At 33.9% G+C, this 13,391-nt stretch overlaps 1 protein-coding gene across 4 annotated transcripts in view; it reads right to left on the bottom strand.

The window, feature by feature from the left end:
* The window catches only part of LOC131439490 (uncharacterized), a 42,886-nt gene that overhangs the window by 17,681 nt on the left and 11,814 nt on the right, over positions 1–13,391 (bottom strand). The window contains exon 1 of one of the 4 annotated variants that reach the window (XM_058610568.1): positions 747–1,312. The exons of the other annotated variants lie outside the window; for them this stretch is intronic. The gene's annotated coding sequence lies outside the window, so the exon portion shown is untranslated. Of the gene's footprint in view, positions 1–746; positions 1,313–13,391 lie in introns of those variants that run through there. 4 annotated transcript variants of the gene reach the window in all.

The raw sequence follows: 13,391 nt of genomic DNA, 5'->3' as shown, positions 1-13,391 counted from the left end.
TCTATGATTGTTCAACATCACTTCTACGATTTTTTTACCCTTTTTCAGTCGGTTTTCTCATAGCAGTTCAAAACAAAAATGTGCCCAGCTAACTCAATTTGTTCGTACTGATTGCGAATCGAAGGATTTTTCCGCGTTAGAAAACACAAAACTAAGACAAGCTGTAGACCTCATCTTATTAGACACAAATATTTCTCGAAAACACTCAGAAAGTTGACATTCAGGTTCCCAATATATTTTCACACATTGATCTGGATACGATGTTAGTCATCACCGTCCAGGGAAACATAATTCTGAGAACACAATTTGACTTCTTTGATGTGTGCATTTTCTTCGCGGCTTATCGTAAAGTTTTGAACCAAAACAATAATTCAACATTTGTTGATAAATATGATGCCTAGACTTCTTCACACGCAATTTTTATACCCACGTCAATGTACCAGGTACCTGTGCTACTCACTACAAGACATGAATACTTTACTATCGGCACCTTTTCAATCGTCATTTTTCGAATTTCAAGTAGATATTTAGCACGTCCCCCTATAGGTCAATACACCTACCCAAGGCTGCTGACAGTTTTTTTTCTCTAACAAGAATTCTATCATCTCGCATCGTCAGTTGGTAGAAATTGAATGTTTATTCATCGAATTCCAAAACAAGCTCTCAAATGCCTACAAACCAACACCCAAAATGTCCAAACTCGACGAACAAAGTATATCAGCGCAGAAATCACTCCATCTACTTACTTCTCGATTCAAGGCCAATATGGCTCACAAGTTCTCCTTGTTCTCGTCGAACATAAAGCATAAATCGCACAGCACTCGTCAGCACACTTTCGTCGAACAGGGAGTCCGTTTAGAGAAACCCCCTTGAAAATTGACAATTGGATTTAGAGACACTTGTAACCGGTTATCGCTTAGCACCACCGATACTGACAAGTTTTTTAAAAATAATTTTTTTCTTCTTTCCAAAATCACATTGACGGTCATAAACTAAAATAAAATCTTCAGTTATTATTAACACACGCTTAGTTGTTGTTGGTGCTGCTTGTTGATCTGCAACTGCACTCATCGGTGTTTCGCGAATGTCTGATGGAGCCTCAAGCACTATTATGCACAGTAAAAAAAACGGTTGTAAACTTCTCTACAGGCACATTTGTTTTCGTTTCTTACTCAACATACAAAACAGATTCACTTCATTTGATTTTTTTATCCGTCACCGAGCTGCATGTGCACGCAGCGATCTTGAAACTCAACGCAATCCTTCCGCTCCGTGTGAGTGTTGGACGTGAAATGGCAGCAAACAGAAAAAAGCAGCTTCGAGCTCCGTGATTACTTGCTACTCCTCATCGTCGGTGGTTTTGTTCGCATCCCGAGGAGAAGGAAGTAGCAAAATTGTTTTTTTAATTCCACGTTTTCTTCTGTAATAACTGGCATAATGAATCAGATTTACCTGAAAAATTTTCCTAAATGCTTAAAAAACTCTCAAATCATCGTCGGATGGCAGAGTAGAAGTGAACATACACAGATAAAAACATTTTGTGAATTTACATCAATTTTCATGCACATATTGAATGGAAAGGCAGTTGAATGGAAAGTTACTTTACAATTCTAAGCGTTTTTTTTAATATACAGTCTTGTTCATTGGAAAATCTATGCAATCCAATTTAATTTTACATCGATCATGGTTTTAAATTAAATTTTCGATTTAACGTATGTCTATTTCATCATACTATTGATTTACATGTCTTGTAAATTTTATTATTGTTTTTTCTTTGTAGACATGTGATGAGGTGTGTGTTGTTTCCCGTTAGATGTATTTCCATAGATATAGGACTATAATTGAATGCTGTGGTGGCCAAGTAAAGCGAAGTATGCTTGGTTCTTCTAGTCAACTGGTCTGTCTCTTCATGTGTTTTCATATGCAGAGTAGATTAATTGGCAAACAATTTCCCCGGTTAGGCGTTAACTACGGGTTTGAGTCCCGTGTCTGCGATAACATTTTCGTGGTTTTCATTACATAGTTGGTTTCGCATGTCATTTTTTCAACATGTAATCCCCGTTAGACACTGATCAAATTTAAAACTAACTCAAGACGGCTCTACGTCTTAACAAGGCTAAAACAAATCATTAAAAAACATGTTGGTAATCTTAGGAAGTCGTATGGATGCACATAGTTTTCAGTGGAAATAATACAAAAGTTTTGGATATTTAATTTTTATTGAATATAATTCAATATTAGTTTTGAACAATAGATTAATGTTCTCAACATATGCTATCTAGCTTTGTAGACTAACGTTCTTCATTAGATTTTAAATCAAGTAAAACTAGATTTGCCACTGTACGGAGACATTGACAGCGCTTCTAGTGAGTATTTTTGTATTGTATTTTTTTCCATTAGCTACTGTGTCACGGTCTATCTTCTGGATAGTTTCATTTGCCGAGATGTGTTTTCGTCAAGGCCCAAACTTCTTCAATTGATCGAGTTTGCGGACAATTTGGTGGATTCTTACCCTTTGGAAAGCAAGTAAAATTTTTGGTAGTATACCATTCTACCGATGATTTCTCGTAATGAGAAGACGCAAGATTTGGCCAGAAGATGGAAGGATCCGTGTGGCTTCGAGTCATCAGTAGAAATTGTTTTTGTAATCATTCATTGTTGTATACTTTGCTGCAGACGTGGAAATAAGCCCATTTTGCGCACGAAATTGTGAATCAAGATTAACGATTGTGTACCAAAAAACCGAAGCGTGAATTAAGAAATTGGGTAACAAAACGTGCGATTATTTTTGAAATTTTGGGAACACAGTGTAGCAGCAGACCTTTTGCATACGCGCTCTTTTTATTGCGCTGAGACAAATTTGTTCTCATTCTCAGAAGACAACCATGCGCAGGCGAAGAACTTTTGCTGCTCTCACAAAAACTCGTTCGCGAATATATGTACCGCGACAAAAGACTTTGTTTTACTTCCAGCTGGTTGATGCTGATGATGATGTTCATGCCCTATTTAGATTAAACCCAAGAAAACGCTATTTGACATGAATTTGATTCATAGAAGTAACAGGAGTGCAGCATTTGAATTGGTGCAGTAAAATCCTGCACTCCTGTTACTTCTGTGTATGATATTCAAGCTAAATAGGGTAATATTAATCAGCTGCGTAGCACACTTTGTGATTGGGCATGCTTCTCTTATCATTATAATTATTATTCATCGTATCATGTATGTTAATATTATTAACTGTTTAATTGACTTTATGATATTACTCCACCACGACGGTATTACTGAATAAATTCCAAATACATCACGAAGCATTGAATTTCGATGCGACTGACTAAATAAACTCACCTAACGAGGCTAAAATTATTAATATCGGGTAATCCATATCCGAGAAAATTAAGTGGTAATCAGTTTTGACGTTTACTTCACTTATACCATTATATTACCAGAACCGTAAGTGACAGCCATTTGAACTTCAAACCTGTTTAATGAACACAGAGTAGCATTAAAACGAGCCTAACTTAGTTAAAGTGTTGATTCCGAATCAGACAGTGATACTGATAACAATGAAGACATTTTCAAACTCTAAGATAAACAAAAATTTATCTTATCAAAAATCATCCGTTTCAAAATTCATTATAATATCTACAATAAATATGTGATAGAAAAAGATAATACTGAATATTTTAATTTACTGTGAATCATAAAATTTGTTTATTTCTACCCCTGCTTTGCTGTCAATCGAAGGATTTGTGATGAAGGGTTGCAAAATCGTACCTCGCCAGACCATAGCTTTGTTACCACATTTTTCGACTAGAATCTATGTATCTTGCCTTCAATACTTGCTTCAATCCTTGCCCCTCTCGCAATGGCAAGGATTAGTATTCGAATTTTACGTAGGTTGCACCTGATCGATGCTTCTTGTTTCGGACTGCGTTTTGGCGGTTTCCTCTTCTTATAGATTCGAAGATCTAAACGTTCTTTGGTACGACGAATACATGACTTCAAAGTGCCAAAGACGCTGCCGTAAAGAGTGATAGATTTCTTAATACTAGCGAAAATAGCTTCCCAAAACACAAAAAAAAATTTTAGAAAACCGCAAAAAAATTTAAAAAAAATGCATACAAACGATTAAAAAATTTCGCAAAAGAATACATAACTATGAAAATTCTCATTACAAAACCGAGTAACTTTGGACATTCAAATTGAAACAATCTCATAAAAAGACCTCAGTTTATTCGATATGGTTCAAAATCCTACAGGTAGTGCAAAACCGGCTGATGAATATGCATTTAACGATAATAATTTTATTTTATCTAAGAATCTTTATAACTTTTTTCCTATGATAGTGATGCTTCCATTACTATCCAACAAAGTATGGAGGCAATTGGTCCACTGTTAGAGGTTTCGTTCAAAAATACATCTGCACTGCTGTTGATGTCGGAAGTGTTGGATTTTTGTAATTACTGTAAAACCCGATTTTTGAATCGAATGTTACACACCATTCGACGAAATCGGATAACGTCAGTGTGTATATACATGTAACACAGATACGCGCTCGATTTCCTTGCATATGGCTGAACTAATTTACTCAGGATCAATGGAAAGCTTACGGTTCCATAGCCTGCTATTAAGTTTTAGTCGGATGGGACGTTTGGTGTCCGAATTTCTTGATAAAATAGGCACAAAATAAAAAAAAAATCATTTGATTTTCTCAAAGACAGCTGGTACATTTTCATTACATTTCGGATGTAATCGGTACGATTACACAAATTTATATTCGAATAAAAGATCTCATAGTCCCTTAGCCTGATACTCAATTTTATCAAGCTCCTACATTCGGTTCTGGAATCACAGGTTGAGTGTTAAACACAGCAATTTCAAGAGTAATAAATGACAATGTCCAATAGAAACTAATCCATTAAAATTGATGCACTGATTACCGTTTTCCAATTCCCGAAGAACCGGGAGTTGTGATCTAAAGGCACCGAAATGGAACTCGCATTTTCGAGGCAACCGAAATAAAACTCGCAAACTTTCATTCAAATGGAAGATCTTCTAGTATCATAGGTTATATTTTCATGTAAATTTCTGACTAAACATACTCATTCTGCCTTTATCGGTGCTCTATTTCCGGTTTCAGAAGCACCGGAAGTAGTGGTTAAAGACACTAAAATGTAACTCACTTCGATTAGTGAGATATGGTTGAACCGATTTACATTTACAAGCGGAAACAGAAGTCAACATGTTTCGAAATGGAAATTACATGGATTTCTTTCCGATTGGATGTTTTTGACAGCATTCGCATAATCAAAGCGAATTTGCATCGTAGATGTATTGAGGCTGCATGGAGTTGGTACAGAAGATTGTGCATTATTCTTGGTCTGTAAAATAAAAGTCGCAATAATATTTATATCTCATTGGCACTTGAACCGAAATACACCTACGACTTTCACACTTGAAACTGTTTCAGTAATTTCACTAGGAATTCGTGTTGTTAGTTAATTTGCAGAAATCGTAAATCAATTTTGGGAATTTCCAAAGACATTAATTTGTTACTGTTCAGTTCGAAAAAAACTGTAAACTTGATTGAATTGGTTTCTCTTGCTTTGATTCCATTTCCACTACTGAAGGATAAATGTCAAATGTTAAATCTGTAGACACACAGAAAGAAATAATGAAATTTACACGAGATGTAAATCAATAGTAACATGGAATAGACATGAGTTGAATCGAAATTTTGATTGAAAACCTTCATCGATGCAAAACTAAATTGAATTGCATTGAATTTTCAATGAATATAACTGTATCTTTCAATTAACGCTTATTTTGCGATTAAATTATATTGAAACGTACAAAATTGTAAAGTATTTTTATGTTTAATTACCTGCTCCAAATATGTGCATGAAAATAGATGTAAATTCACAAAATATTTTTATCTGTGCAGGATGTTACATACACATCTTTCAAAATGAGGATGAAAATTGTTTTTATTGTACGATTAAAGAATTTGTCTAATTGAGGCTGACCAATTTTTTATTGTAACATGTTTCATTGTGTGTAAAAATAGTACAATCGAAATTTTTCTTAGGCAACGATTACGCGTATCGGATGATCCACTTTCTTATTATTGCTTCTGCGTAAAAATTAAACTCATCCGAATCTTAAATACTCATTATGAATTAATATTTAAATTGGATGTAAGAAGATTATCAATTTATCTAAACTTAGTGTTACGCTACGAGACCACATATTAATTTTGCCATAATTTTGTTATAACGCTCCGATCGGGACAGGATTTTTGAAACGCCAACCAGTCAGCAGGTTTTCGTAGGATACATCGACATACAAACACAAAGCGCGATGACCGGTGGAAGTAGCGCTTCTGCGGTTATGTTGAGTCCCAACCGTGATAAGCCGGACGAGAGGCGGGTGTTGGGTGGCGGATCGTACGTTGTATGACGTGCGTCTATCGCGATTTTATTTTTGTGGTCTTTTCTTGGATCGGATTTGTATCGGACTGCGGTGGTAGAGGTATTCTAAGCGACTACATAATGCGCTGTTTTGCAAATGAAATCCATAAACTGTCATAGTTCGTGGAAGAAGTGAATGAATGGCTCAAAACTTTTTGAAAATAATCAGATTGTTGAATGAATTTCAATTCTTTTCGTATCATTGATAATTCAGTGGATCTTGTAATGGAATTTGGAAATATGCGCATTTTAGAAATATTCAAAGTTCACTTTAAAGAAGAGAGTTCATAAGAGAATCGTCTGTGGAAATATGTTGGTGGCATGAAATCCCAACAAAAAAATTGAACTGGTATTCATTTAGAGGAATTGGTTACTCGTGACCGGTTTCGGCGAAGTGTACATGAACATACTTTTTGCGTATTGTCTTCGACTTCTCAGTGCATTGCAGTTCAAATTGAATTGCTGTAGCAAATTTGCAGTTTGCAGTCGTTTACAGGTAGCAGTTATTTTAGGGGATGTTATTTTTATTCGTTAGTTGCAATGAATAAACTTTATTTATTTTAGAAAAATGTGATTTTTTTCGAAAGATAGATCTAGAGAATAGCAGTACCAGCTAATGGTTGAAAATCTTGGTCGTCAAATGGTGAGATAACTAAGTCCTCACAAGTCCCTATCTCATGCCTCCCCGAGCGTCTATGATGACATTTGGTCAATAGAACGGCGTCGACTGGGTGCTATCGCCTTCTGCGTTAGTAGCAGAATGAGAGGGTGCGAAATGGCTTGTAGGTTGAAGCCCATCCTAAAGTGCAATGTTTATCATAGTATATTGTAACATATAATTCTGTCGTTTATTACATCATGTATTATTAGTATTATTTTTATTATGAGAAGAGCGTAACTTACACTGCGACATTAACTGTTATATTATATCATAGCATATTGTTTCATATATTATCGTCTTACACTATTTTAGGTTATTATGGTATTATACTGCATTGCATCATAGCATATTATATTATATAATTATATTATATTTTATGATATTATATTATATTGTATTCTACTATATTATGTTATATTGTATTATGTTGTAATATATTATATTATATTATATTATATTATATTATATTATATTATAGGGTTTATTATGAGTAGTACTACGTACCTCTGCGCAAAATATAAATTTGTTTTCCTTATAAGTTATCATTATCATTATCAGTTATATTAAAGTAATCTTTTAACTAACTATCAAGGTCGTCACAAGGTGAGCTTGGTCCTCACTGGTTCCTGTTTCATGCCTACACGTGTGTCTGTGGTGACAATTGGTCGATGGAATGCGTTGAGGGCAGAATGAGAGCATGAGAAATGACATATAAATTCAAGTAATATAATATCATAGCATATCGCAACATATCATTTTATTCATTCTATTATTTATTATATAATTCATTGTACTATATTAGATTCGTTTTTTATTATTATTTTCATTATTATATTTACTGTTATTATTATTAATTTGTCATCAATAATAATAACATATATTATTTTTATAGATGTGGATATTATTATTGTTATTAGAAGAGAAATATTCTACTTCCTGCAGTATTGCGAAGATAGAAGAGCATAACTGACACTCTACACTAAATGTTATTTTATATATTGTTTTATGATATATTATATTATATTGTATGACATTGTATTATATTATATTAAATTAAAATATATTATATTATATTATGTTATATTGTATTATTTTGTAATCTATTATATCTTTTCATGTTATATTAATTTCATTACACTATGTTTCATTGTATTTTTCAATATAAAACATTTTGCACGGGGTCGTAAAGGGTAGGGAGCATCAGGGCATCGGACGAATTGACGACTGGACGAGGGATTGTGGATAGCCAGCCCAAGTCACTTGAAGGAAACTTGTTTCCTTCTGAAGGTTTGAAATGAGTCTGACGCGCCCTTCTCAAACAAACCATCAGGCGGGTTCAAGCATGTATAGCGATATGCTTCATCCATGCACTGGATATTATGGTTGGAAGAGCATCTTTTATTCCCGCGGAATACGAGTAAGTGTCTCTACTTACGTATCCGCCCAACCCATTTTGTTCGCTTTTCGGTAACAGCTATAGTAAGAAAGTGAATGGATGAGTCATATCGGGGCTACTGTAAGTCTACCCGCATCCACTGGCAAGTCCTTGAACTGATGGTGGCTTCACTTCACATCACATCACATCACATCACACCAGCTAATGGTTGAAAATCTTATAAGAAAATCTCCCAAAAAATATTATTTAAAATGTGAAACATGACTATTTATTCCAAAAAATTACCATTTCACAATCAAAAATTGTGTTTAATTGATACTAACCTGTTAATTTTGGCCACTGGAGATTTTTAATTCGTCCCCACTCATGGCTTTTCACCACGAACACTCCAAAAAAAAAACAATTAATAGCCGATCATCCAATCATTCACTTGTAAGATACCCTGATGCACTCCCTGTCCCTCGCCGTTGTCGATTTTATTGAGCATAATATAAGATAATATAATATAATATAATATAATATAATATAATATAATATAATATAATATAATATAATATAATATAATATAATATAATATAATATAATATAATATAATATAATACAATACAATATAATAAAATATAAGGAGTGTATCGCAGTTAACAACATTCAAATAGTTATTACTCTGAAATGGCTCATTTTTTTGCAGCGTGTTTTGCGGTGACATGTTTGTTTACATGTCAATAACAGTTGCGCAATCGATTGGTTTCGGTATGGTTTATCGTTTCAATGATGAGTCGAATTGATCCGGAAACGCGAAAGAAAATTCTGCACACTTGGTGCTCAGAAAGTGGTGTCACGTACAACGAAATTGCAAAACGGGTGAAAGTACACCACACCAGTGTCAAAAATATTATCGAGAAGTTCGGTAAGACGCATAATAAGGCATAAGGCTCCTCCTCTCTTCTGGCCGGATTTGGCTTCAGCCCACTGCGCCAACTCCGTTCTACAGTGGTTGTCAAAAAATAATGTACAATTCGTGGAAAAGGACATCAACCCACCGAACTGCCCGGATCTTCGGCCAATTGAAAGGTATTGGGCAATTGTCAAGCGGCACTTTTAGAAGGAAGGTAGTGTCCCAAAACATGCAGGAGCTAAAAAAAAACTGGACACAAAAGTAACTGTGCAGAATTTAATGAAGAATGTCAAGTCCAAAGTGCGAGCGTTTCACAGAAACTAGGATTTTCTTCAATATAAACAGTGAAATGCATAAAAATGTAATTTTTCTACAATATATCGAAAACTGATGTAAAAATATATTTTTTTCGCTTTTTTATTCAATAATCAATATTGCTAACTACTTTTCGATACACTCCTTAATATAATATAATATAATATAATATAATAAAATATAATATAATATAATATAATATAATATAATATAATATAATATAATGTAATACAATACAATGTAACATAATTCAATATAACATGATATAATATAATATAACTACAGAGAACAGACATCCTCGCTAGTACAAACTTTTTCAAAAAGCTGTGTAAAGTATACAAGTGAAAATCCGTTAAAAATCACCGTTACACACGACTCTGCACGTATGAATATCTGTTGGATATCTGTGATATATCATAATATAAAATAATATATGATATAGAACAATATAATCTAACATTACACAATATAATATAATATAATATAATATAATACAATATAATATAATATAATATAACATAACAAAATATAGTATAAGACGATAATATATGAAATAATATGCTATGATACAATATATAACAGTATATGTCGCAGTGTAAGTTATGCTCTGCTTTCGTCGCAGTACTGCAGGAAATATATTTCTTTTAATAATAATAATAATAATTATAATAGTGATGATAATAATAATAATAATACTAATAACAAACATATATAATACAATGTAATATAATTCAAACTCAACATATAACAAATAATGCAACAAACAACAGAACTACATGTTGTAATATACTATGATAAATATTGCACTTTAGGATGGGCTTCAACCTACAAGCTATTTCGCACCCTCTCATTCTGCTACTAACGAAGAAGACGATAGCACCCAGTCGACGCACAGTGGTTCAAAAGCGCAATTTCACGCTCTTAATTGATAACTCATAGGATCGTGGTTTTTGAGATACAGTATCTTCAGCAAAGTTGCTCAGAATGAAAGACTCCATCTTTTGTTAAATTTTATTTATGTGATTAATCCCCCTAAAAGTGAGATAAACAGTTTATTTTAGCTCAGGGCCAACATAGGGGCTAAGTAACTTCGACAAAGTTGTGGCAAAAGTTATTTCAAACAAGTTTGCTGAAGGTACTATTCCCGTAACTTGAGTGTAATTCAAGATATAATGTATTTTCTGAAAAGGGTGTCCAAAAACCAGTTTTTGTAAGAAAACATATATATTTTCAATTTATATGAGTTTTTCATGTTATACAAAGTTTTTCATCTTTAAAAACTACACAACTTTCTCGAACAAACTATGCTGCTATCATTTCAGTTTAATGAAATAGAGCAATTTTTCATGTTTTTTTAAATAAAATTCTAACTTGTCTATTATCAAAAGGCGCAGTAAGGTGCGGATGAGACTACTTACATATTAAACTACTTCAAAAGAGCTTTCATACCGTAGTTGAATTACTTGTCTGTGATCGTCTGCAGGCGAGATATGTTCTTTTCAAATATCCTTGTCCTTGACATTTCCAATGATAAGGTTCATTGTATTTCAGATCAGATTTTAGTATATATTCGTTACCATGGAAACTCTCACAATAAAAGATTTTTATGGACATCCAAGTCTACAAATTGAAAAGTTTAGTAATAATTACAGACGTTTTTTGAAAGTAACTGTCCGACGGTTTTTGAAAGTGAGATAAGAAGCCACGACTTTGAAAAAAGGCAATCATCATGTCGAATTACGTTATGTCATTTTTTGGTAAGCTTGTTATATAAAAAGCTCTGCGGATAGATATCCTCTATTCATCAATTAAAGTGGAGATCGATAAACAGATGTCGGGAGTATTATACACGCGAGCAATCCAGATCACTTACGAATTGGTAATTAGTTTCATTGGATCCCTTGGTTACAAATATTCGTGAATGGCCAAAACAGTCCAAGAAGAATCTGTCGAACGATGCTAAGAGTCTTTTAGCTGGTTAAGAACATTGTCAGCTGTCATAAAATAAATACAAATAATTAAAAAAAAGTTTTGATCATACTTTTCTCTACCAGAAGATGACATAACTTAATTCGATTTGATGATGACTTTTTTAAAAGTCGTGACAAAACAGTTACTAAACTATTCAATTTATAGACTTCGATGTGCAAAAAAAATCATATTTTGTGGCAAGCACCATAGTAATGAATATAAACTGAAATCTGATCTGAAATGAAGTCAATTTTATCGTTGCAAATGTCAAGGACAAGGATATTTGAAAAGAACATATCTCGCCTGCAGACGATCGCAGACGAGTAATTCAACCACGGTATGAAAGCTCTTTTGAAGTAGTTTAATATGTAAGTAGTCTCATCTGCACCTTACTGCGCCTTTTGATAATAGACAAGTTAGAATTTTATTTAAAAAAACATGAAAAATTGTTCTATTTCATTAAACTGTAATGATAGCAGCATAGTTTGTTCGAGAAAGTTATGCAGTTTTTAAAGATGAAAAACTTTGTATAACATGAAAAACTCATATAAATTGAAAATATATATGTTTTCTTACAAAAACTGGTTTTTGGACACCCTTTTCAGAAAATACATTATATATTGAATTACACTCAAGTTACGGGAATAGTACCTTCAGCAAACTTGTTTGAAATAACTTTCTGCACAACTTTGTCGAAGTAATTTAGCCCCTATGTTGGCCCTGAGCTAAAATAAAATGTTTATCTCACTTTTAGGGGGATTAATCACAAATGAGATTTTCGACTGTGTCGGATGAGATGCGAGCACGAACTGAGCAATTCGATTTTTTATTCATGGAATTTTTGATAAAATTTCACAGAAGAAAATGATGATGAGAGAATTTTGTAGGAAATTAAGTTGAATTGGATGTTTCCAAAAAAAACAACAGAAGAGTATAGTATTAATAAGACTTAGAGTGCAATATTAAATCAATTTGCAAAAGATCGTATAAGAAACACAATACTTCCAGCATGGTTTCAATATCATGCTTCGGCCTTAGCGTTAGAAACAATATATCAAACCGCTTTGTTTCTTGTCGTGCTTTTGCGATTGCTGTAACACGACCTACCTCAAGTCTCCGACAGTTGACCACCAAAAAGTGAACAAACCATGAAAACGGGCGGTGTGGCGGCGTTCAACTGGAACGATGAATAATCGCAGAAACCATAAACCCGGCTAGCGCTGTGGCGTCAGAGTCACATATCGAGAATTATACATGGTTGAGGTGAACGGTCACCTGAATTGATTGCCGAAAACTAATCTCAACTGCATCTAATATGAACTGAGTTGTACTATAAAATTCCTTAGGGCATTGACCGGACATCCACAGAATTCCAGGGTCATGGATACTTCATCCTTTCACACTTTTACCGAACAGACATTCTACGTTTCTGGTGAAAGTCACTGACCTGCCTCAAAGCACTAGTATGCATTCTTTTCTTCAATGATACAATCGGATAGATACGTTTTATACATATACTATATTGGGAGAAATCCTTGAGCATGTCTGTGGGTCAACTAGTAACGGTGACCTCGCTCACTGCCATCAGTAGCAACAGTAGCGGCTATCAGGCACCAGACTAGTCATAATATCAGTTCCTAGCATGCGCAGCGTATCACACAAAGAAGGGCGGGAATTTTCCGG

This window comes from Malaya genurostris, chromosome 3 (assembly GCF_030247185.1).
Source record: "Malaya genurostris strain Urasoe2022 chromosome 3, Malgen_1.1, whole genome shotgun sequence".
Classification (NCBI taxonomy): Eukaryota; Metazoa; Arthropoda; class Insecta; order Diptera; family Culicidae; genus Malaya; species Malaya genurostris.
Note: the sequence above shows the minus strand (reverse complement) of the source record. Positions and strands in the feature narration are given on the sequence as shown.